Here is a 23,085-nt window from a genome sequence, read left to right as displayed (position 1 = left end):
ACTCATCCTACTCAGTGAATGTACGGGTCATTGCGAGTATATATGATTCATTGTTGTCCTAGGCTATGGATGCAAAGGTCATTGCAGACATACTACTTACTGATTACTTAGCATAAGAATAATCTTCCATGTGTTTGGCATGTCTACATGCAAGCAACATTTTGGTCATCTTGGCATTTATGCTTTGATTCTTATTTTAACTTGCTATATTAAAAGGCACAAATGTTCTGGTCATTTTGGCTTCTTATGCCTCAAATGCTTACATTTAATCTTGACACACCTATGACATGTGTCTTATTCATATTTCCATGATTGCAAAGTCAGTGGTAATTATAGGATATATAAGCTTCATTTATGTCCAGTGATGATAAATTGTTGAGGCTCAGTAACCAGACCTAGGGTTACATTTAATATAGTCTTGCATTACATAATTCACTTGTATAAGCACGCAATTCAGTTGTGATTCTATCTCTATTCTTTGTGATGGGGGATTGGGGGTCTCTTCAAATGTATCCAGATTCTCCATGGTTGCACAAGCATTTGGTTCGTTGGTTTGTGCTCCTTGATGGAATACCTATCACTATTAAGAAAAAACATGCAACACTACATGAGATGTTAGTTCATTTCCATATGCATTGCATCCATATACTTGTATCATCTACTCTACATAATCACATCACATCATATCACATCAAAGTACACATGCATCTCATAATCATCAATATCTCATATACATCAAGGTAAAATAGACATGGACAATGATTCATACATAGTGATACTTAGCTCAAAATCTCGTGTGTGTGTGTGTGTGTGTGTGTGTGTGTGTGTCTATATGTGTGTGTGTGTGTGTGTGTGTGTGTGTGTGTGTGTGTGTGTGTGTGTGTGTGTGTGTGTGTGTGTGTGTGTGTGTGTGTGTGTGTGTGTGTGTGTGTGTGTGTGTGTCAGTACAAAAAAATGGGTGCTACTCGAGTGCTATCAATCAAAATGGTATAAAATGGTGCTAGCACACCAATCAATACATAGCTAGATATCAAAATCGAGAACCAGGAACACAATCTCTAACTTTGTCTTGTGCCCTCATCTCTGGGAGGACCAGGTGGAGGAGGAGGCAATGGCATGTCAGGTCTGGCAAGAGGTCATGCACCTCTGGACTCATGAGCATACTGCAAGAATCGTTGAACCTATAGAGCCTCATCAAGCACCACTATCAAGTATGCTATGAAGTAATAAGTTGCTCAGGCCAACTATAAATAGAACTCATCTTGCAATATCTCTACCCTTTGCTCTGTAGTCTATGGTCACTCTCTCAATCGATTGATCTCTTGATCCTGCTCTACATGTTGTGCATCTTTGATAGCTACCTATATCTGTAACTCTCCTAACTAATGGGAGGCCTAATGAATCTGCACTTGGTAGTGCCACACAATGTCATGTTTCCCCATCATAAGCTGATCTAGCATCTCTTCATCCAATAACTCAAGGGCCTACTACTAAGGTTCCTACTACTATGATGTCTGCTATTGTGGCTCCTACTCCTTGGTCCTTGGCCTCCATCACCAACCCTACTCTGTCCTACTACTTCTAGCACTTATGTTAGATCACATCTATCATGGAGGGATCTGCACCTGCCAAGTCCTATTTTGAACGTCTAGCTGCAATTGTGGCTACTCTTGCTGCTTAGGTGCCTCCTACCGCACTGGTCCCTACTGTGGACTTGGCACTGCTCCTCCCAAGGGATCTGTAAACCATGGGAAGGGGTGACTAATAATATATTCCTAATATTTTATCATCACCCCTACATCTACTACCTTTGGATGGTAGTCCCACTATGTTGCAACTAGGTTACACACATTGATCATCGACTTCCCTGCATCAAGCCTAACCGGCCATCCCTATGTCAAATCCCTTGTGACTCATGCATAGGCACAAAACTCCTAGGAGATGTCCTATTGTCTCCCATACTAACTCCATACTTGGCTGATGTCAAACTGCTCGATGATCTGTGAGGTCTTGCCCACCAGCGACCGTGAGCTAAACATCTAGTTGAGCTCCTTGAGAGCATCATCCCACTCCTTGGTCTCTCGCCAAGGCCACCATATGACAGAGACTAGGTCATGGAGATGGGCCCTCCACTACTCCATCTTACCCAAGCCTGCCTGGGTAATTTGTCCTCTATACCTGCAAATGTATGGCTCTCTAGGCTCCCAGGCATCCTCAAAAATTGGTCGTGTGACTGGCAAGTGCTCCCATGCCTAGATCTATAGAATGTACACACCAGCGGCCATACTCTTCCACTAATGGTACACTACCTCATGCATCTCATAAAAAAAATGGGTGAGCATGCACCGGCCCCTTTTGAATCTCTCTGGTGCATCCAGCATCCTCTATAGCATAATGCCCCATCTACACTCCAATCCATGTTGCCCTCTATCAAGTACCAAGAAGTAGATGAGGAATATGGCCAAAACTGCGGCCAATCTATGTGTCTATCCATATGTGTGGACAAGCTCATCCTAGGTGATGGCCCATCTAATCGCTAACTGTCTCCCAAAAATTATACACAATGCCTCTATTTCTACCCAGGGCACCATGTCATAGGTCATTCTCAGCCCATGGAAGGGGATCCACAGTATCCTGTATATGTCCTCAAGAGTGATCTTCATCTCTCCCTGTGGCAATTGAAATGTGTTCATTTTCAAACAAAAATGCTCCACTAAGGTAGTCAGCAGGCCATGATTCACCAGCAATGTTGGGATCTCGCATAGATAACTGAGTCCCAATCTATCTATATGAGCCATGTCTACTGCATCCAAGCTCCGCAACAAAGTCCCATATGGTGGATAGTGGGATCTAAATGAAACAACATTAGAGACCTCTTGCACACATGATCAAACAACGACAACAAGAAAATGGTTAGTACTCAATCAACAAATCAAAACGATGAAGAAATGAATTCAAAAATAATGCCAGAAATGTAAAAAAAATGCAATTTTAAACACACTGTTGTCACAGATTTTTGTGCAAAGATGTATTTCCTCATGTAAGAATGCATTTCTTCATGTGAGAATGTGCAGCTTTACTTGAGAAAAAATGTCCTCGCACAAAAAAATGTGAGGTCATGTAAGTTATCAAAACCTCATGCGAAAAGAGATCCTCTTGCATGAAGAAACAAGATTTCGCACGAAGAGAGATAGTTTCGCGTGAAAGGTGACAAGCATCTGCACAAAATTCTAGCATTCTTTGCTTGAGATGTGGCTATCTCCCGTGTGAGAATCCCCACTGACACGCATGAAGATACACTAGGTTGGTGAATCTTCAAGCGAGAAAAGACAGCCTTCGCATGAGAAAGGATAGTCTCATGCAAAGACTAATTGTGACTACCTAAAAATGTGCTACAAATGCAATAAATGACCTTAAAATGCATGAAAATGAAAGTACAAAGGACAATTATCGATCACTCACTAGTGGTCCATAGTCTACTAGCCGACTGTGTCAACAGGAGTGCTCAAAATGATGATATCTCACATTCATTGCCATCTTCCTCTCCTAGCTCCTATTCACTAAAGACAAAAGGTGCAAATGAATTGAAAATGACCCCTTGGGCCCTTATATAGTTGTTGACCTAATTTTTCAAAGTGCTCCAATTTGCACAGAAATCACCCCCCTGGCTAATTCAACTACTTTGGATCCATTTTCAGGATCAAATTCAAAATCTGACACACCTAAATAGCCCAAAAACACATTTTAAAATTTTGGGACTAATGTGATTGAATGATTGTGTAGTCCAATTTTTTTTTGATACTTTACAATTCATAGAATCCTTTCAACTTGAAATTCTTCCAACTTTCAAATGTATTTTAGAAAAGTCAACTCAAGTCAACTATGGTCAACTTTTGGTCAAATTTGGTCTTCTGGACCTCCAAATCACTTCAACTCAACTCTAAATTTTCTTCTAATCATTCTGATCTCTTCTACATTCTACTCAATCTTTGATTTGTTCTACATCTCTCAAAATATTGCTTTGTGTCATAGTTCTGGTGTGTCATATTGCGATTTTGCTCTCGAGGGGGCAAGATGATTACATCATTGAATCCTTATTACTTGGGGTATCTCATTCCCATCTTATGTCCTCATCGTTCAGGGCATCTCACCATTAGGGGCATCTTGTTTCCCTTTTTCTGGCATCTTTGTCATCTATTTCATCTGGTCATCAGTTGATTACAGGTATCAGAACAATCTAAATCTTGACTCCTCAAGATCAAGCCTCATTCTGGGGATGATTCTATGACTCATAATTTGATCTTAATCTCTTATCAATCTCGGGTATCTAGACATTCTGTCTAGATCCTTAAAGATTAAGCTTTATTTTGGAGATAATCTTTTAAATGCTTTCAATTTCAGGTATCTAGATGTTCTGTCTGGATCCTTAAAGATTAAGCTCTATTCTAGAGATAGTATTTTAAATGCTATCAATTTTAGGTATCTAGAGATTCATTCAGGATCCTTAAATATTAAGCTCCATTCTAGAGACAATCTTTTAAATGCTATCAATCTCAAGTATCTAGACGTTTTATCTAGATCCTTAAAGATTAAGCTCCATTTTGGAGATAATCTTTTAAATGCTTTCAATTTCAGGTATCTAGACATTCTATCTGGATCCTTAAAGATTAAGCTCCATTATGGAGATAGTCTTTTAAATGCTATCAATTACAGGTATCTAGACATTTTGTCTAGATCCTTAAAGATTAAGCTCCATTCTGAAGACAATCTTTTAAATGCTATCAAACTCAGGTATCTAGATGTTCTGTTTGGATCCTTAAAGGTTAAACTTCATTGTGAAGGAAATCTTTAAAATGCTTATCAATTTATCTAGGTATTCTACTTGGATTCCTTAGGATCAAGCTTCATTCTAGAGATGGTTCTTAAAAGCTTATTAATTGGTCTCTATATCATCAACTTCGGGACCAATCTTATCTCTTGATCTTCGAATCATGCTTTCTAATTTTCTTTGAATCAAACATGTTGCTCGCACATTCATTCAAAGAGGGAGAAAATGTCATACCCCAAAATTGGCTCATTGCCATTATACCAATTCTGGTCTATCTATTCAAAGCTAGAGTCTTATCTCATTAGGCAAATTCTTGTTCTGACATTCGCTACTTGACTTAATTGTCAGATACAGAAAACCCTAATTTGCATTCATCATACTAATTATTTAATTCCTATAGTATTTACTCATATTAGTTGCATTGAAACCTTTTTTATTTAAATTTAATTTAATCTAAAGTATTTATACTTTATTAAATTAAATTATCACCTAAGGCCAATGTACTAAGGAATTGAATTTATTTAAATTAATAAATATACCTATTCTAATTAATTGAATGAAATTTTTTAATTAAATAGAAAAGGTATTTATGAGTTCATATCTCATTTTATTAAATTAAATATCTTTCCTAATTCTACTCTTCAGTTCAAAATGGAAATTCCTAGTTAACTATTGGTCGAATTAGAAGTGATTCAAATCACTTGCTCTCACACTAGGGTTTGTCTGAGTTAACTATTTCTTGCACTCAAGATTTGAGGTAGTTAACTCCATCTAAATTTGGAATCTTCCACTATGACTGAAACTATGCTTCAATCTTGACCATCGATTTGAGTTGATTTCAACCGTTGATGGATTCCAGGAATTCTATTTAAGGGACTCTTAATTCCTCATTAAGGAGGTTGATTTGAATTAATATCGAATTTTTGCTACATTTCATACTCATTTAGCTCATACATTTTAATATCTTTACATTCTTAGTTTAATTTCATTTAGCTCTTAATATGCATACATTTAATATAGTTTCTTTCACAAGTTCTTAAATTAGTTGCATAATCATTCTAGATTACTTTGCACACTCATATAGATTGGTTTCCTTTAAATCCTTTGTTCTTAGAAGGTTTGATTGCCTACACCTTGAATCTAAGGACATTAACAAGCAAAATCCTTCTAGATAGAAGGCAATGGGTCGCACTGTCAAGTGTCTTGGATAAACAATTCAATGTTTATTCTAGGATGACCTCATAGGTAATGACTATGTTGAAGTGTGTGTGTTAAATAGAGGCCACATTCCATGCATACAAGTGTAATGGGATTTCAACAAGCACTGAATGAGAAAATGCCTCACAGACTAGAGATCTTTTGAAAAATGGGAGTGAAATGCAACCTTGTGGACAAGAGGTCTTTTTTATTCGATGCATGTAAAGCACAAGCTAGATAGGACTTTACACAAATGAGAAGATGAAATGGTGGAATAGGGTGAAGCGAGCCTTATAGATAATGGACCAAAATGTTTTTTTCAAGAACTTTTTCTTCTTTTTAGTCTTTTTTTAGGAACACTTTATGAATTTTTTTGGATTTTTCTAATTTTTTTGTATTTTTGTGGAACTATAACAAGACTATACAAGAACTACAAGACTCAAGCATAGAACCACTTGAGATGTTGGATATTTATAGGCTCAAGGAGTAGATCTCCCTCTAGAGTGGCAATTTGATATGCCCTAGAACCATATTTGGCTGTAATGATAAACGGACCAAGCCAATTAGCATCAAATATTCCTTTCTTTTCATGGTTCTAGAGATTCTTCATGTTATGCTGCAAAAGTAAGTCACCCACGTCAAATTTTTGTGGCTTGGATTTTTTGTGATACTGAGGCTGAAGGCAATTTTGATACATGCAAAAGTGGTTTAGGGCATTGAGGCATCTCTCATCAAGAAGTTGCAGCTCTTGCAAGTGAACAACTCTATATTCTTCTTCAGACATCAGATTCTTGAGAGAGATTCTGAGGGAAGGGAGCTCAATTTTGATGGGTAAGACAGCTTCAAAACCATAGACAAGGGAAAATGGAGTGGCTCCTATAGGGGTACAGATGGAGGTACAGTTGGTCAACGATTTTCTTTAGGATTTTCAAAATGGTTTTATTAGTAGCTGCAGCTTGGCCATTGCCTCAGGGGTAGTATTTGGTGGAAAAATACTGGGTGATTCTAAATTTTTGACACAATGTAAAAACTTATTGATTTTTGAAAGGCTTTCCATTATTAGTCATGATGTCTTGAGGTATACTAAAATGACAAATAATGTAGTTCAAGATAAACTTCAAAATCTATTTTTTGGTGGTGTAGGTTAATGGGATAGCCTCGACCCACTTTGTGAAGAACTCAGCGGCTGTAATAATATACTTGTGGCCATTTGTAAAATTTGGATAGACTTAACCAACAAGATTGAATCCCCAATAGGAAAAGGGCCATGGGGTAATGGTGGGTTGGAGGTCTTGAGTGGGGGCATGTATCAAATTTCCACGCTACTGACAAGGAACACATCTCTTCACAAAATGATAGGCATTTGCTTCCATAGTAGGCCAATAGTAACTAGTTCTTAGAAAAAATTTCACTAATGCAAAGCCATCGGAATGGGTACCACAAATCCCTTGGTGGACCTCTCTTAACGCCATTCTGACTTCATCTGAATTGAGACATCAGAGAAGGGTTCCATCGAAGTATTTTTAGAAAAGTGTATCACCTAGGATAGTATAGCGGGCAGTGCGACAAATGAAGGTTTTACTTTGATTTGGGATGAGGGCTATGGGAATAGTTTTGTGATGTACATAGGCAAAAATATGAGTGTACCATGGAGACTGAGGACCGACAATCTCACACGCCAACTCTAAATCATTTTTCTCATAAGCAAGAATAGAAAGATTCTCAACAAGAAACTCGCACTTAGGACTATATTCAGGCATGGAAATCATGGAGGAAATGGTAGCCATAGCATCTACTACTTTGTTATTAGCCCTTGGTATCTACTGAAAGACTATCTCTGAGAAGTGTTGTTTAAGCTCCTCAACTATTCTGCGATATGGCAACAACTTTTCATCCATTATGTGGTATTCATTTGTAGCTTCTTTAGTGACCAATTACAAGTCTCCAAAGATAAGAAGGTTTTTGATATTCCATCTAATAGCCTAATGTAGCCCTGTAACTAGTCCTTCATACTTAGCTATATTTTTTGTGCAAGGGAATGATATTTTATAAAACTTAGGAATGAGATCTCCTTGCAGTGTGACAAACAAAATTCCTACCCCCAATCCCTTTTATGTGAAGGAGCCATCAAAAAATAACTTCTAGTGTTTACTAGGGGTAACAACCATAGTTGTGTCATCTAGAAAGTCTGCTACTATGGGATGGTCTCATGGAAGAGGAGCTTCAGCAAGCTGATCTGCAATTACTTGTCCCTTAATGGCATTGTGCTCCTTATAAACAATGTTGAATTAACTTAAAATCAAGACCCATTTTGCAGCTCGACTAGTGAGGGAGGCTTTTGATAGCAAATATTTGAGTGGATCTATTTAGGTAATGAGATGTGTACTATGATTAAGCATATAATAGCTTAGTTTCTACGTAGAAAAGACTACCACCAAACAAGCTCACTCAATAGCATTGTAATTCAACTCATAGCCAACTAATGTTTGACTAAGATAATATATAGCTTATTCATTACCATTGTCATCTAGTTGTGCCAAAAGGGCACCTAAGGCAACTGAAGTGGCTAAAATGTATAAGATCAATGTTCGTCCTGCAATTGGAGGGACTAGAACTGGAGGATTAGCTAAGTATGCCTTAATTTGTTCAAATCCTTTTTGACATAGGCAATCGCACTAAAACTTAGTGTCTTTGTGAAGAAAATGTTGAAGTGTTGAAGTGGATGGACCTTATCTACTAACTAGGCCAAAAATCATCTAATGGACTATAACTTTCCCTAAAAATTGCAGAGTTGTTTCAATGTGGTAGGTGGAGGCATTTCCATGATGGCTTTTACTTCGGCGGGATCTACTCAATATCTCTTCTTGACACAATTTAGCCTAATAACTTGCTTGATTTGATTGCAAAAACACATTTCTTTGGATTGAGGTGCACTTTATATTTCTCCAACCTTTCAAAAATGATGGTGAGCACATCAGTGTGGGAATCTCATGTCTTTGATTTTCCTAGGATTTCATCAACATAGTCCTCCATTATGACATGTAGAAGATCATGGAATATTGTAGTTATTGCGCGTTGATAAGTAGCATCGGTATTCTTCAAGCCAAAACTCATGACTTGATAACAAAAGGTTCCCCATGGGGTGGTAAATACCATTTTATGTTGATCTTCTTCTACAATTTTGATTTGGTTGTAACTAGAGAAACCATCCATCAAAGACAACATCTCATGTCCAGCAATCAAATCCACTATGATGTCTACGTTAGGAAGTGGAAAATCATCCTTAGGACATGTGAGATTTAAATCTTGAAAATATGAACAAACGTAGATGCCCGCAGATGATTTTCCTATAGGAACAATATTGGAGACCCACTCAAGATAATCAATAGGGTGGATAAAATTTTCCTCTAACATTTTTTGCAATTCTTCTTTGATAAAAGTGCTACCTTAGGATGCATTACGTGCAACTTTTTCTTTACTGGTTTAATCTTGGGATCTATTGTCAAGTGATACACAACCAAAGCTATGTCTAAACTAGGCATGTCTTTATATGTCCATGAAAAATTGATTTTACCCTTCTTCAAGAATTTAGTCATTTCCTTTTGTTCTTCAGGACTTAAGGTAGCTACAATATAGGTGATTTGTGGATTATCCTCTGTACCCAAGTTGATTGGAATAGTGTCCTCATTCAAGATAGATGACTTTTCTGGTGGCAAATATCTAAATGGCAAGTCAACCTCTCCCTCTTCTAGAACCTCTAGGAGGTTTTCACCAGAAGATGCATCCTTTATTTTATCTTTTTCTTCACCCAAAAGTGCCCTAAAAGAGTTTTCACTAAAGGATGTTTATTTTATTTTTCCATTTTTTTTTTTTTTCAATTTTGTGAATAAGAGAGCTGACTTGGCTAGCAAAGTAGGCTTCCTCATTGTACTGGATCTCATGTTCATAATCTTGGAGATTCTTAAGGCCAAAGAGTTCCATCACTACTTCATTAGAGTTACAGATATCAAGCACTAGTGACATGTCCTAAAGGTCCCAGTCTATCATGTCAGGGTTGGTGAGAGGTAGGTCAGTGGATGAAAGGTTGGCTATGGTAATGGCACAAATATGGTTATCTAGGTGATCCTCAATGTATTGGAAGGGTACTTCAAATAATTCCTCCTCTTCAGTCTCAGAATTAGATTCAACCATACAATAGTTGTCAGCAAAGGACACCTTGGGTTTAATGGAGCCCAAACCACATCCTTTAGGATAGCTATTAGCCTTAATGGGTTGCCTGATTCCATCTTCTTTAGGTCCAAGGTAGGTACCATGATATCCCATGTTTTTGATAATGGGAGGGGCCTTAACATACTTATCCTTGGGGAATTCCACAGGTTCATCTTTTCCATCAAAATATAGCCAATCTAGGATATTGGATTCCATATGCTCATCACTAAGTGAACCCCAATGTTCAAATGATGTCTTGTTAACATGAATAGTATCCTTGTTGGCAGGAGGTGGTAGTTGTGAAGGTTTTCCAAAGGAATGGGTGGAGAGTGGTAGTTGTCCAACACACAAGGCATTTTCGAACTTATACTCTCCCATTCCTAAATTAGAAAAAGTAACCTTCTTCCCTATAGTATTGACCTTAGTATCTTAAACCTTTTATTTTCATTTGTAGGAATTGGGATCATTATTGATAAATCTAGCACTATTGTGGAAGATGATTCTGTTATTGTGAGAGGCTTAGGTATAACCTGAGCAAACTCACTAATTGGACAAAAATTTGTTGGTGGACCTTCTAATATTTTTAAAAAGGCAAAAGGTGCAAGATCAACTAGAATCATGACCTCTCTTCCTTGGTGAGGAAATTTTAAGCATTGATGATAGGTAGATGGTACCCCTTTGAATATGTGTATCCAGGGTCAACCAAGCAAAATGTTATAGGGAAAATCCAATTCTAGGACATGGCATTCAATATCTATGACATATTGCCCAACCTTTAGTAGTAACATAATAACTCCTTTTGATTCTCTTTCTCTTTCATCATATGCTTTGATTTTTATCCTTTTATTGATATCTAGGAGGTCCTTTGGAAGTTCCAAGAAATGAATCAACTTCAATGTACAAAGGTTCAAACCAGACCCATTATCTATAAGGACTCTTTTAATATTATGTTGTTGTATAAGGACTTCAATGTGGAGCAACAAATTATGGTGGGGATCAAGACCTTGAAAATCTTTGTCTATGAAGACAAGGTTTTTTTTTGTGGCAAGGTTTCCAATCATAGCAAAGAATTGAGAGGCATTAATGTTTTCAGGAATAGGAGACTCTAAAAGAGTTGTCTCAAAAATTTCTTTGTGGATGGGTGATTTGGTTAGGAGCTCTAAAATGCATATTTTTGTAGGAGTCTTACCTAACTGGGACAACACATCATAGTGAGAAGAAAGCCTTTGTGAACTAGATGGCGTAGCAAGTGCATGTGGAGTTGATGGATTAGTGTGATTGGGAGTGGTGGCTTGCAAAGTGATTCTTCCTTGTCGAGTAGTTGCATCACAATCTATTGCTTGTAGAAAAAGGGTATTCACATGAGTGTCTACCTCTTCAATGCAGCCACACATGGAGTCAAAACCACATATATTGTTGGTTTCTATTTTACCACACAAGGAGTCAAGTCATGATATATGGTTAGTAGAATAGTCATAGGGTAATGCATTTGATGTGGAAGCTCAATTTACATTGTTCGTATTGTTGTTTCCATTGTTGTAATTGTCATTGTTGTGGTCAGGAAATGGCTTTTGAAATACCTTCAACTTAGAATTTTTAGAGGTTAGTCCTCCTTCTATTTCAATTTCTCCATCATCGACAAGATTTTGAATGAAGACTTTGAGTTTTGTACACTTGTTTGTGTCATTTCCTTTGATGTGATGGTATTTGTAATATTCATTTTCCCTATACCATTTTGATTTGGGTCAATTCTCATCAAATGGTCATGTGTTGGGAAACACCATCAAATTGTGATCCACTAGTTTTGGAATATGGTATCCAAGGGTTCACAAAAGTTATTGAACTTCCTATTTCAATCATAGTCACATTGTAATTGTTGTTGGTATTGTTGTTGTTTTGAGGAAAAAATTATATTTGATTATGAGATTGCTGATTGTAATGGTTTGAATTGTTGTTATTTTAGTTACGATAGTTGTTGTTGTTTCCTCCTTGAAGATTTTGTAGACTTTTAACATTAGTGATGCCATTGTGTGTGACACCTTTATTTTTGGACCAAAATTTGGGTTTGCTATTATTTTTTGTGTCATTGTTTGAGGATGATGAGCTATAATGTTTAACGACACCCTTGTATAAAAGCCCATTTTCAATGCTCTTGCCTCTCTTGACTAATGTAGCAAAGTCTTCAAGACTAGCCATCTTCATGTGAAAAGACATCTCTGGTATCAAGTTTTTGATAAATATACCTACAGGGTGGAAATTCTAAATTTTGTAGGGCATGCGATTAGCAAGATGCCTCCACTGTTGTAGAAAGTTGGCAAATGTTTCACTATTTCATTGTTTTGTGTTGCACAAATCACTTAATGAGGCATGGTGTTCAATGTTGTAAGAGTATTGTGCTACAAAATTCCTTCTTAAATCATTGAAAGAGGTAATGGAACCATTGGGTAAGTTCATTAGCCACTCTAGTGTGGGGCCTCCAAGACTTTGTGTGAAGATCCTCTTAAGATAATCCTCACTATAGGCTACATCTTGACACAAAACTAGGAATTCCTTAAGGTGTGTGATAGGACATGTTTCTCCTATGTATTTGTTGAATTTAGGAATCTCAAAGTTTTGTGGGAATGGTATCATATTAATGGATCTATCAAATGGAAAGGGACAAACTTCCTCAAAAGAGATATCTTTCACCCCTTTGTTTCCCATGCTATGCACCAAGTTTCAAAATTGATGCAACTGCTGGGATAAATCTTGGTTGGGTTGCACTTATGACTATTGAGAATTCATAAATCCACTTCCCAAGTTATAAGGAGTTCCAAATGTATTATGAGGTGGTGGAAGCACTCCACTTTGTCCAATGTATTGATATGCAGTCATTGGAATTGGTACAAATGTTTTCACCATACCTATTGGAATTTGTGAATAAGAGGAATACATTGGTTGCATTTAAATTTTCATCTATTGAGTAGACACTTGCCCAATTTTTAAGCATCCTATAGTTGGACCTGTTAAGGTGGACTATGGAATAATAACATGCATAGTAGTGTTGGGTATAGCACTAATAATTTGTTGGATATGTTTCGCACTTAACTGGAATGTCATTTGTGTGGTGCCACTTGATGTAGATATAGCACTAGTTGTCATCGTGGGTTCTTTCCCTTTAATAGATGTGTGATTTTTGTTTGAAGTTGACAATATGGGAGCAGCACCCTTTGCAATCTATCTAAACAAGGTGCTCTCATCAAAACTCATAGGGACATTAACACCATCTTTAACCAAGTTTAGAAAGATCTCAATCTTGTTTGCCCTAATAGATGTTTCCATCATTTCTACATTATATGGATTTGCAAGGAATGTTCAGACATCATTAGGGATGTTGTTGTTGTCAATAGGTTCTTCCTCTTGGTATACTTCTTCATCATTACTTCCCACAGTTGTGTTGCAAAAAGGATCTTCTAGTTCTTGTGTGGATGTTAAGCTAGCCATACCAAAGTTTGAAATAGAGGGAAATGTTCCTCCCAGTGATGTTGCATGTGGAGGAAAAGGATTCTCCATCTCTTTTTTCCTTAATGATTCCAATAAGTGAGACATGGGATTAAATATGAATCTATCAGATCGTGTATGTACCATACAATAGTAACCAAACCAATGGGTGGAAGACTATGGAAGAAAGAGAGGAATGTGAGGGAGAACTACTAAACCTTACATGTTGAAAGGGGCCAACAACCTAAACATTAAAAAAGGACCTTGATTTAGCAAACAAAGTATGATTATAGGCTAAAAGTATCTTTCTCCTACCAAAGATGGTCAAGTGATCTTTAGGCAAGATAGGACACCAAATTGATTACCTACTATTTGGAGATGGACTTGTGGTCCCAAATGAGTGATAGATGTTTGCTTGTGGATAAAAGGTCTACTGTTGTGATCTTGGAACGTGTTCTTATCCAAAAGTTTTTAGGGTCAAATGATCAAGTTCTCTAGAGGAAGGTTATAAATGGAAGACTAGAGATTTGGAAGATGGGATTGATGTGAAAAGTGAAGGTGTGGTGGTTACTTATATGGTTAACTCAATCCTCACTTACTAGGAAAAAAAATCTTGGGTTTACACTAGGGAAGGTAGATCAATTTTGAAGTTTAGCATTGTACTCAATTCTATCATAACGGTCTTTTTTAGCCTCTTATTTATAGATGTCTTTGATAGCGTATCAAAATTGTTTATTACCATGTGCTACGTTTTTCCTTTCCTTGTAGACAAATGGTTTGGATAATTTCACCTTCTTAGGTTTGACTTTGTTGGTTGTGGAAAGAACAAAAAAAACCTAGTTTCAAACACAAACTGTCACTAGACTCAACCAATTTCAAATGCTAGATCAATGTAGAACTCCTAAAAATAACCGTGAGTCAAGAGGACCCACTTACCACTATTTCACTTACTAAAAGTTTAGCTCACAATTTCACTCATTTTTTGAAGCTTGTTTTGATGTTTGGTTTTGGATGTTTAAACAATCAAGCATGCAAAACATGCCAACAATCCTAATAAGGCTACCACTAGGATGTACAAGGATTATGTAAAGGGAATCCTTGATATACACAAGGTACGTGAGGCCAAAATTTGTAAATGAAAGAAAATAATGCCATATAGCTGAGAGGAGATGGTAACCCAAATCTCCACCTTCACTTCTCAAAGGTATAAAGTTCTTTGGGGCTTAGTCAAGAGTGACAAGATTTTACTTCCAAGAGAGGTGTCTTTCGATTCACCTCCCAATTCTTATACTCCAAAAAAACACTAGAGTTGAGGTCATCCCAAGGGGTGATGAAATCCCAAGCAGGCCTTTTAAAAAATGTAAAATAAGACCACTTATTTTTTGTGCCCTCAATATCACCAGAAGGCACAAGAGGAGAGAATACGTAAGTGGCCTCAAGCTTGAAAGACACTTGTTCTTTCCCAATGAAGCTTTAAGTTTTGTAATCCAATCTTGAAGACACACATGTTTAAGCATACATTTTTCTTTCCAAATTGAAAATGTTGTCAACATAAATAAAAAGTGTGGATTCATCAACAAAAAAGTAAATCGCTTGTGAACATAAACAAATTGTTGAAAATGAAACCAATTCCCTTAAGTCATTCAAGATTGAGTGAGTTCATTTTAAGCACCAAATATAAATGTTTCATAGCAAGATTTATTAACCTTAGGCATTTAAGAGTGTGTTTGGGATCCTAAACATTCATTCCAATAAAAGCATGTTGATTTCCTTAAGGCATTCAAGAGTGTGTTTGCTATCCTAAACATTCATTCCAATGAAAGCATGTTAGTTTTCTTAAGATATTCAAGAGTGTGTTTGCTATCTAGACATACATTCCAATGAAATGTGAGTAAATTTCCCTTATGATATTCAAGATTGAATGTAATGTTTGACCTTAGAGCATTCAAGAGTGTGTTTGGACTTTAGATATTAACTTGCAACATACATTCAAAGTCAAATAGTTATTGCATACAAGTTCATTACCTCTTTAATCCTATAAGTGATAAAAATCATTACAAACTTCTCAAGTGATAAAAATCACTATAAGTTTTTAGATTCTCCAAGGTCTATTTATTTCAATGTAAACTTGTTAGAAATCCTTGCAAAGCAACCAGTCAATGAACTAAGTGTTTTAAATTTAACAAATCTACCAAAAATTAGAGATGACAGATGACAGGCGCAAACAATAGAGCTGCATAGATGCTCAAATGTGCAAATGACAAAAAGTGTAGATGTTGAAACTAGTAGATAACAAAGTGCAGGGTGTACGATTTGCAGGCTAGTGGCAACCTTGTCAGATGTAGATGATAGAACAAGTTTGCAGATGCTAAAACTCGCAGACGAAAAAAGTCTTCAACACACAACATAGATGACAAAACAAGGATCATAGATGACAAAAAAATAGGTTGCAAAAAATAGAACTAGGGTCATAGATGACAAAGTTTACCACATAGATGATGATTGGGTTCTATAGCGAGTTTGGAATCCACCCACAACAGAGATGACAGACTATACAACCCAAACGACAATCGAGCTTTTTAGGAAGTTTAGATCCACCCACCACACAAATGATAGATTAAATGGTGCAGAGACCAGAACTAGGTTTTTAATGTAGAATAGGTGGGCTTAAAGTGGTAAGGCAAAGACACTAATTTTCCTAGACGCTAGTCTGCAGAGATGAGAGAGCACAGACAACATTGCGTGTTGCACAGACTACAATGTGCAAGTTTTGGCAAAAACCTACTTTTTTTTGTCAAATTTTTGAAAGGAAAATAGGGATGTGTGTCCTACTGGGCATGCCAAAATATATGCAAGAAAACTTAGCCTCTTGGGAACAAGAGTAAACAAGTACACATTAGTTGCAATAGATATATCAAGCATTCAAAATAAAACAAACACAACTAATGTTATCCTTGAGTTTTGCAAATCAAAGCAACCAAAAAAGATAAGTCTTCATGCAACCTCAAATAGTTAAACAAAGGCACCCATAAGAGGCCTTGTTGGTGTGTTTTAGATTGGAAGGATGTTGGTGTGCTCTCCCAAAACACAACTATTTAAATCTCCAAGTTGTAAAATGAAAATGATAATGATCCTACACTAAGATGAATGGAGAATGCTTCAAACCATGTCTATGGAAGCAACCATGCTTGAGAGCATTCAAATGGATATGGAGGTGGATGCAAGAAAACAAACTAATCTAACAATGCATGATGAAATGAAATCTATCAACTACCAAGGGTTAGTAACAAAGCAACTATGAAAATCACTAGAAAGCTCTAATACTAAACTAACTTGATAACAATGCATATGAGGGAGGTGAAAAATGCTTGAAACAAGGGCACTATTTGTAGGCTTGAGAGAGGCCTTGGTGAGGTGGCATCTATGTGGCATCCACATAGATGCCACAAGGGAGACATGTAGACAAGTCGTGCAAGTGGTCAACATTCAAAGTTTGCTCAGACATGTGTGAGCAAACTTGAAGGAAGGAGTGGGGGACAAAGGTGTAAGAGGTGTGGGAGGCATGAGAGGTGTGAGAAGTGTGAGTGTTCCTCACACATGTGTGAGCACACACTTAGGATTAAAAGGGGGTTTAGCAAGGTGTTTAAGGCAGAGTAGTGGGTAGGCTTAGAAGGATGAAAATGATGGGTGTAGACTAGGTTTTAAGATAAGTTTAGGACTAAATTAAATAGGATTTAATTTAATCATGGGTTTAGAGAATTTAATAGAGATGGAGAGAATTAAATAAATAGAATTTATTTAAAAGGGGATTTATGGGGGATCATGCATTAAATAAAGTTAACACATTAAGGATGGAAGTGTTTAAATTAAATTTAAATACATTAGGAAAGTGAACTTATTTAATTAAATAAGTAGAAGAATATGACAAATATGACTAATTAATAGTTAATTATAATGTCAAGAGAAATATTAAGTAAATTAATATAGTGTTTGGGACAATTTTAAGCGTCTACAATATATATATATATATACATATATATACATATATATATACATATATGTGTAGATATGTATGTATATATATATATATATATATATATATATATATATATATATATATATATATATATACATACACACACACACACACACACACACACACACACACACACACACACACACACACACACATATATATATACATGTATGTATGTATGTATTCCTTGTTAGAGGATGGACCCTATTAGGAGTCTATAAACACATTCAGTACACAAGAGTCCCTATTAGGAGACTTTGAATCCTTGTTAGAAGATTCCAACCATGTTAGGAGTTATGCCAATCCTGTTAGGAGTTGTAGAAGGTAGAAGGACCCACTGTCCAAATAGCTTCTGGAGCAAGACTACTAAACTTCACTATCCAACTGATCTCTTAACTATTCCTTACAAAGTATTTATTCATAGTATGTTTTATCCTCTTTACTCTATCTTGTCAACTAGAAAAATCACTGTCAGACCTTGTAGACCAGGTTAGAAACCTCAGATCCAAATATCAAACCTTGGATCTCAAAATGAAACCTTAATAATGAATTTTTCTCCAACATCACTCTAATCTACTTATCTTCGCATTTCAACCTGATTACTTAACATTCATATATTTTCTCCTCTTTTTTCTCTTCTTACTTCTTTATCAAAGGAAAATCTCCTTCCTTTATATCAATTCCATAAAACAATTCCTTGATTTGTCTATTACACCTTCTCAATTAGTTATTATAGGACCTCATTAAGAACACATTTTACTTGGTGATAACATCAATATGTCACCTTGTAACTGGAATAAATTTTTATACATGTAATATTATGCGGATCAAGCTTAGCCACATCATCTCTAGAATGTCTTCTATACACCTTTAATCTTGATTCTCAAAATAACAACTCTACTAAGAGATATAACAAGTTTATAGAACATGCTTTTGTAAGCTCTATCTGGTAAGAGTCTTCACCAAAACCTTCATAACTTCTTCCAAACTTAATATTTTGACCCAAAGTTAGTTGCATATACTATACACTTAGTAGTATCTCCCATTAACCTTACTAGTGAAAATAATCAACGATCTATCTGTACCAACTTAATCTTTACCGTTGTTCTTTTGTCAAATACCACAAAAAATTGCTACGTTGACATCAATGATAAACATAATCATGAATCAAACATATCATCATAATAATGATCTAATAATCTTTCTAAATACTCCCCTATAGGAATATCATTAGCATTCATGCTTCCAACATCCTTATCATACATAAAAGGATCCAAGTGGATGATGTAACATACATTAGAAGGGTGGACTGGAAGTACATCAACTATAGAAGAGGAAAAGATTATCAAAAGAGAAATACAATCTCAGAATTTAATAATGATATTGATGGATAATTTGCAGAAGCTTGTAACTCTTTGTAGAAGTAGGGATACATCCACATGACACCCACATCTCATTAAAGAGAGGGGTATGACTCAAAACAAAGGAAATGGAAATTGAAACCTTTCCAAATAATGAATGCAAACAATCATTTCTAGAATGCAAGAAATTTCAGAAAAATAAAGAGAAAATGAAATGATTTGAGTTGAATTTGTTAACAATGAAATTTGTTTTTATATATAAGGGAAAATGTACATGAGGTAACTGCAGATTGTATATCCTTGGAGTTAAACATAGATAAATATGGAGAAACTAATTGGAAGAGCATTGCCTTAATAGAATACCATGTCTCACCAAGCACAAGTTCGAGCACCTATTGACGTATGAATGTTCCACTATTACTAAGGAAAGAAAGAACATAAGGGAACATTATAATTTATTGCTTTATTAATATTTTAGTAAGGAAGATTATTTTTAAGGAAGGCGTGAATATTTATTTTTGTGAATGATTTCTATTTATATGCAAAGTAAATGAATAATCATGATGTACTAGAAAATGATGACATTTTAATTCAAAATGATATTTAATAATTTGATGGTTGTGAGATCTATTATCAAAGTATGATAAGTAATAGATTAAGTAAATTTGTATCTTACTTCCATTATTGAAAATACAAAATAAAGAGTTATGTTAATATCATTTATGCTATTTTTGGTAGTAAGCATGAGTTAAATTGCTAACATTTTAATTAAATGTTAACATTGTTATTTCTATATGAGCTATGCGCCTTGATTTTTTCCTGTGATAATTTGATTGCAGAAAGAGGGAGATTGAGAATTAGAGGGAGAATGAGAACTAGAGGGAGTTTGATAGTCGATTAGAGGTGACCTTGGACAAAGAGGACAAGATGTTGATACTATGTGTACTTGAACCTTTATAAGGGAAGCATATTATATTTTATTAATTTTCACTCATGTTTCTATGAAATCAAACAAGCACATTTGCATAAGAGAGTCATTCATAAACACAATTTTTTTTATACTCAAGACGTTGTATCACCAATATCATTCACAATAATATGTTGATCTTTGAGATCATCAATTCATACATTGGATATTCTAGAAAGTCAAGACTTTTGTGTACACCTTGAATATAATGCAAAATTGTTTGATAACATAAGAGTGGGAATTTCACATTGTAGGGGGAAATATAATAAACAATGTTTTATTCCCACTTGAACCATCTTTAGAAAGGAGATGTTCCAATGTACAAATAAATTTTCTTATCTTTTGTATTTATCCACTCATTATAGTCTCTCTCTTATTTGTAATTATATACATATTATAAGGGTTATTTTCCTTGATCTTTTCCTTTATGTTTGAGGATGCTCTTACAAGAAAAGAAGGTTGGTACTTTCCACATGCTACCAAATATTGTGCAAACTATTTGAATTCTTTAGAATAACTGATAGGAGGGTGATTCAGTTGTCTAAGGTCCAAATGTACAAATAAAATTTTTCAATGCTTAGTAGACCCATATCCATAAAACTTTGTCATGCATGCATCCATTATATCATACAATACATAAACTTTATAGGTTACTATCCTAGTTCAAAACAACTTTGTAGAAATGTAAACATGAAAAAACATAAGAACATTCACACAATTTGACACAAGGATTTTACGTAGAAACCCAATTTGAAAAAAACCACCAGTAACATGCTAATAATTCTTGCTCTTCTAAAGTGATTCCCTATAAAAGGCCAACCCTATTAAAGGTTACAATACACACTATTAAATGTGACCTAGTTAAAGGATTTTAATCACCTTGTGAGGAATGAGCCTTGTTAAAGGACTTTGGACCATTTCATTAAAATGTCACTCAGTTAAAGGACTTATAAATGATTGTTAGGTCAACCTTAATCCAAAGAATTTACCCTAGACTGATATAATGATTAGCAAGTAATAATAAGACTTGATATGATAACAAGTTAAAACTTACTTGCAGAATACAAATCTTTTTTTTAGTCCTCCATTCTTCTTGGCATTCACACACTTCAACTCTGATAACTTGTTCACCCTTTGAGCATACATAATCCTAAGCCTTCTTGCTTTGCATGCCAACTGCAGTCTCTTATGTTCAGCCACTAAATGAAGCAATACCCTGGACTCCTTGTCTTCCTTAGGTTCTCACAAATGACAATCTTTTCTTCTAACTAGCTATCTCTATAAATAGAGAATTAAGATATTTTGTTGCTTAACCACAATCATCCAATTTACGGTTAGGTAGGATACAATGAATCTACCCATCTTTCCATTTTGGTTCCTCTAGAAACTTTTACAATCTTCCTTGAATTTTACTCAACATGTTTTACCTTGAATTATGTGCCACCAATTCATCATATTTATCTTCCACACGCTTCACACAATTCAAGAAAACAAAATAGTTGGCTCTATTTTGTCAAATCTTTGATTTAACATATTTACTGGCACTCAACATCAACATGTTGTCACTCGGCATCTATAGTGTTCTTTTACTCGAAAAATACTAGTTCACCCAACAAACACTAAAGTTTACTAATGTTTGGGAGCAACTAAATGTTACTCGGCATATACTAACAATCACTCAACTTGCATTGTTTTCTACTTGGCTTGCACTGACTACTCAACAAGGCTTGGCAGACACTTTTCATACTTGATGTTCTTCTAGTATTAACTTGAGTAATATTTTATTTTAGACTTTAAGTAGATAAGCAATACATTATAGTATTAATATATTACTTGGTCTTAATGCTTCTTTTACATACCAAATAATTCAACCTTTCTCTAGGTGTTATTGTTATCTCCACTTTGCAAATCCTCTTCATCAATCAACTAAATGATAGCTTTCAAACCAAAAAAGAAATTGTTTCACTAGCAGGTAGTAGGTTTGATATCATTGACAAAATAATGATTGTTCCATTATAGGTTCTTCACTTCAAAACAATTTTATATCAATAATCTTCCTCTTTGATGTTGATGCCAAACCAATGCCAACAACAATACCAAAAAGAAAATAAATCTTTGAAAATTCTCCCTCTATCAGTGTAGTATATGTCCTTCCTCCATGTAGGGTAATGTGAGCTTTGTCAAGTTCCTTTGTTGCTCCCTCTTTCTTGTAGCTTCGTCTTTCTAATATTCAGGTATCTATCTCTCTCTATTTTTTTCTTATATTGTCATCAATACTTTCTCCCTCTTAGTAGGTATACATATATGTATTTTTCCCTCAGTCTTATATCACCCTCTTTGATAAAAATGCCACATAATTGTCATCTCTATATATAGATATAATCAATTCATGTTCTCCCTCTGTCACCTTTCATGTAATTGTAAATATTCTAATTCAGCTGCTTCATTACTTTAGGTAGCTCCTAAAGTAATATCCACTGCATCAAGTTTTAAGATACAACATTGAGCTCAGTTGATGCAGGGCACTACTTATGCTTCTTAAGTAGCTTTGGATATGGGAATCACACCTAGTTTACCTCTAAGATATTCATGAGAATCCTTAGGTAAAGCTTTTGTGAAGATATCATCTATCTATTCTTTTGTATTCACATATTCTATCCTCACTTCTTTGTCTTGAACTAACTCTCTCAGGTAATGATACTTGATTGCAATGTGCTTAGTCTTTGTGTCCATCATAGGGTTCTTTGATATGTTTATAGCACTTATATTTGTTAGAAATAGATAATACTAAGAGCGGGGTTGTGGCGAATCATTATTTTCAATCTTTTTACCCACAACTAACTTTTATTAATTATTTTTTCACATGCATAAAATAGAGAACCAATAGCACATAAAAAAATAAAAAACCATACAAGAGGAGAACTCATAACACCATATTTTTTTAACTAGGGAAACCTCGGCCAAGGGAAAACCCTGGTGGGGATGAAACCCACAAGATGATTCACTA

Source organism: Cupressus sempervirens, chromosome 2 (genome assembly GCF_028749045.1).
Source record: "Cupressus sempervirens isolate cs-2001-9-10 chromosome 2, ASM2874904v1, whole genome shotgun sequence".
Classification (NCBI taxonomy): Eukaryota; Viridiplantae; Streptophyta; class Pinopsida; order Cupressales; family Cupressaceae; genus Cupressus; species Cupressus sempervirens.
Note: the sequence above shows the minus strand (reverse complement) of the source record.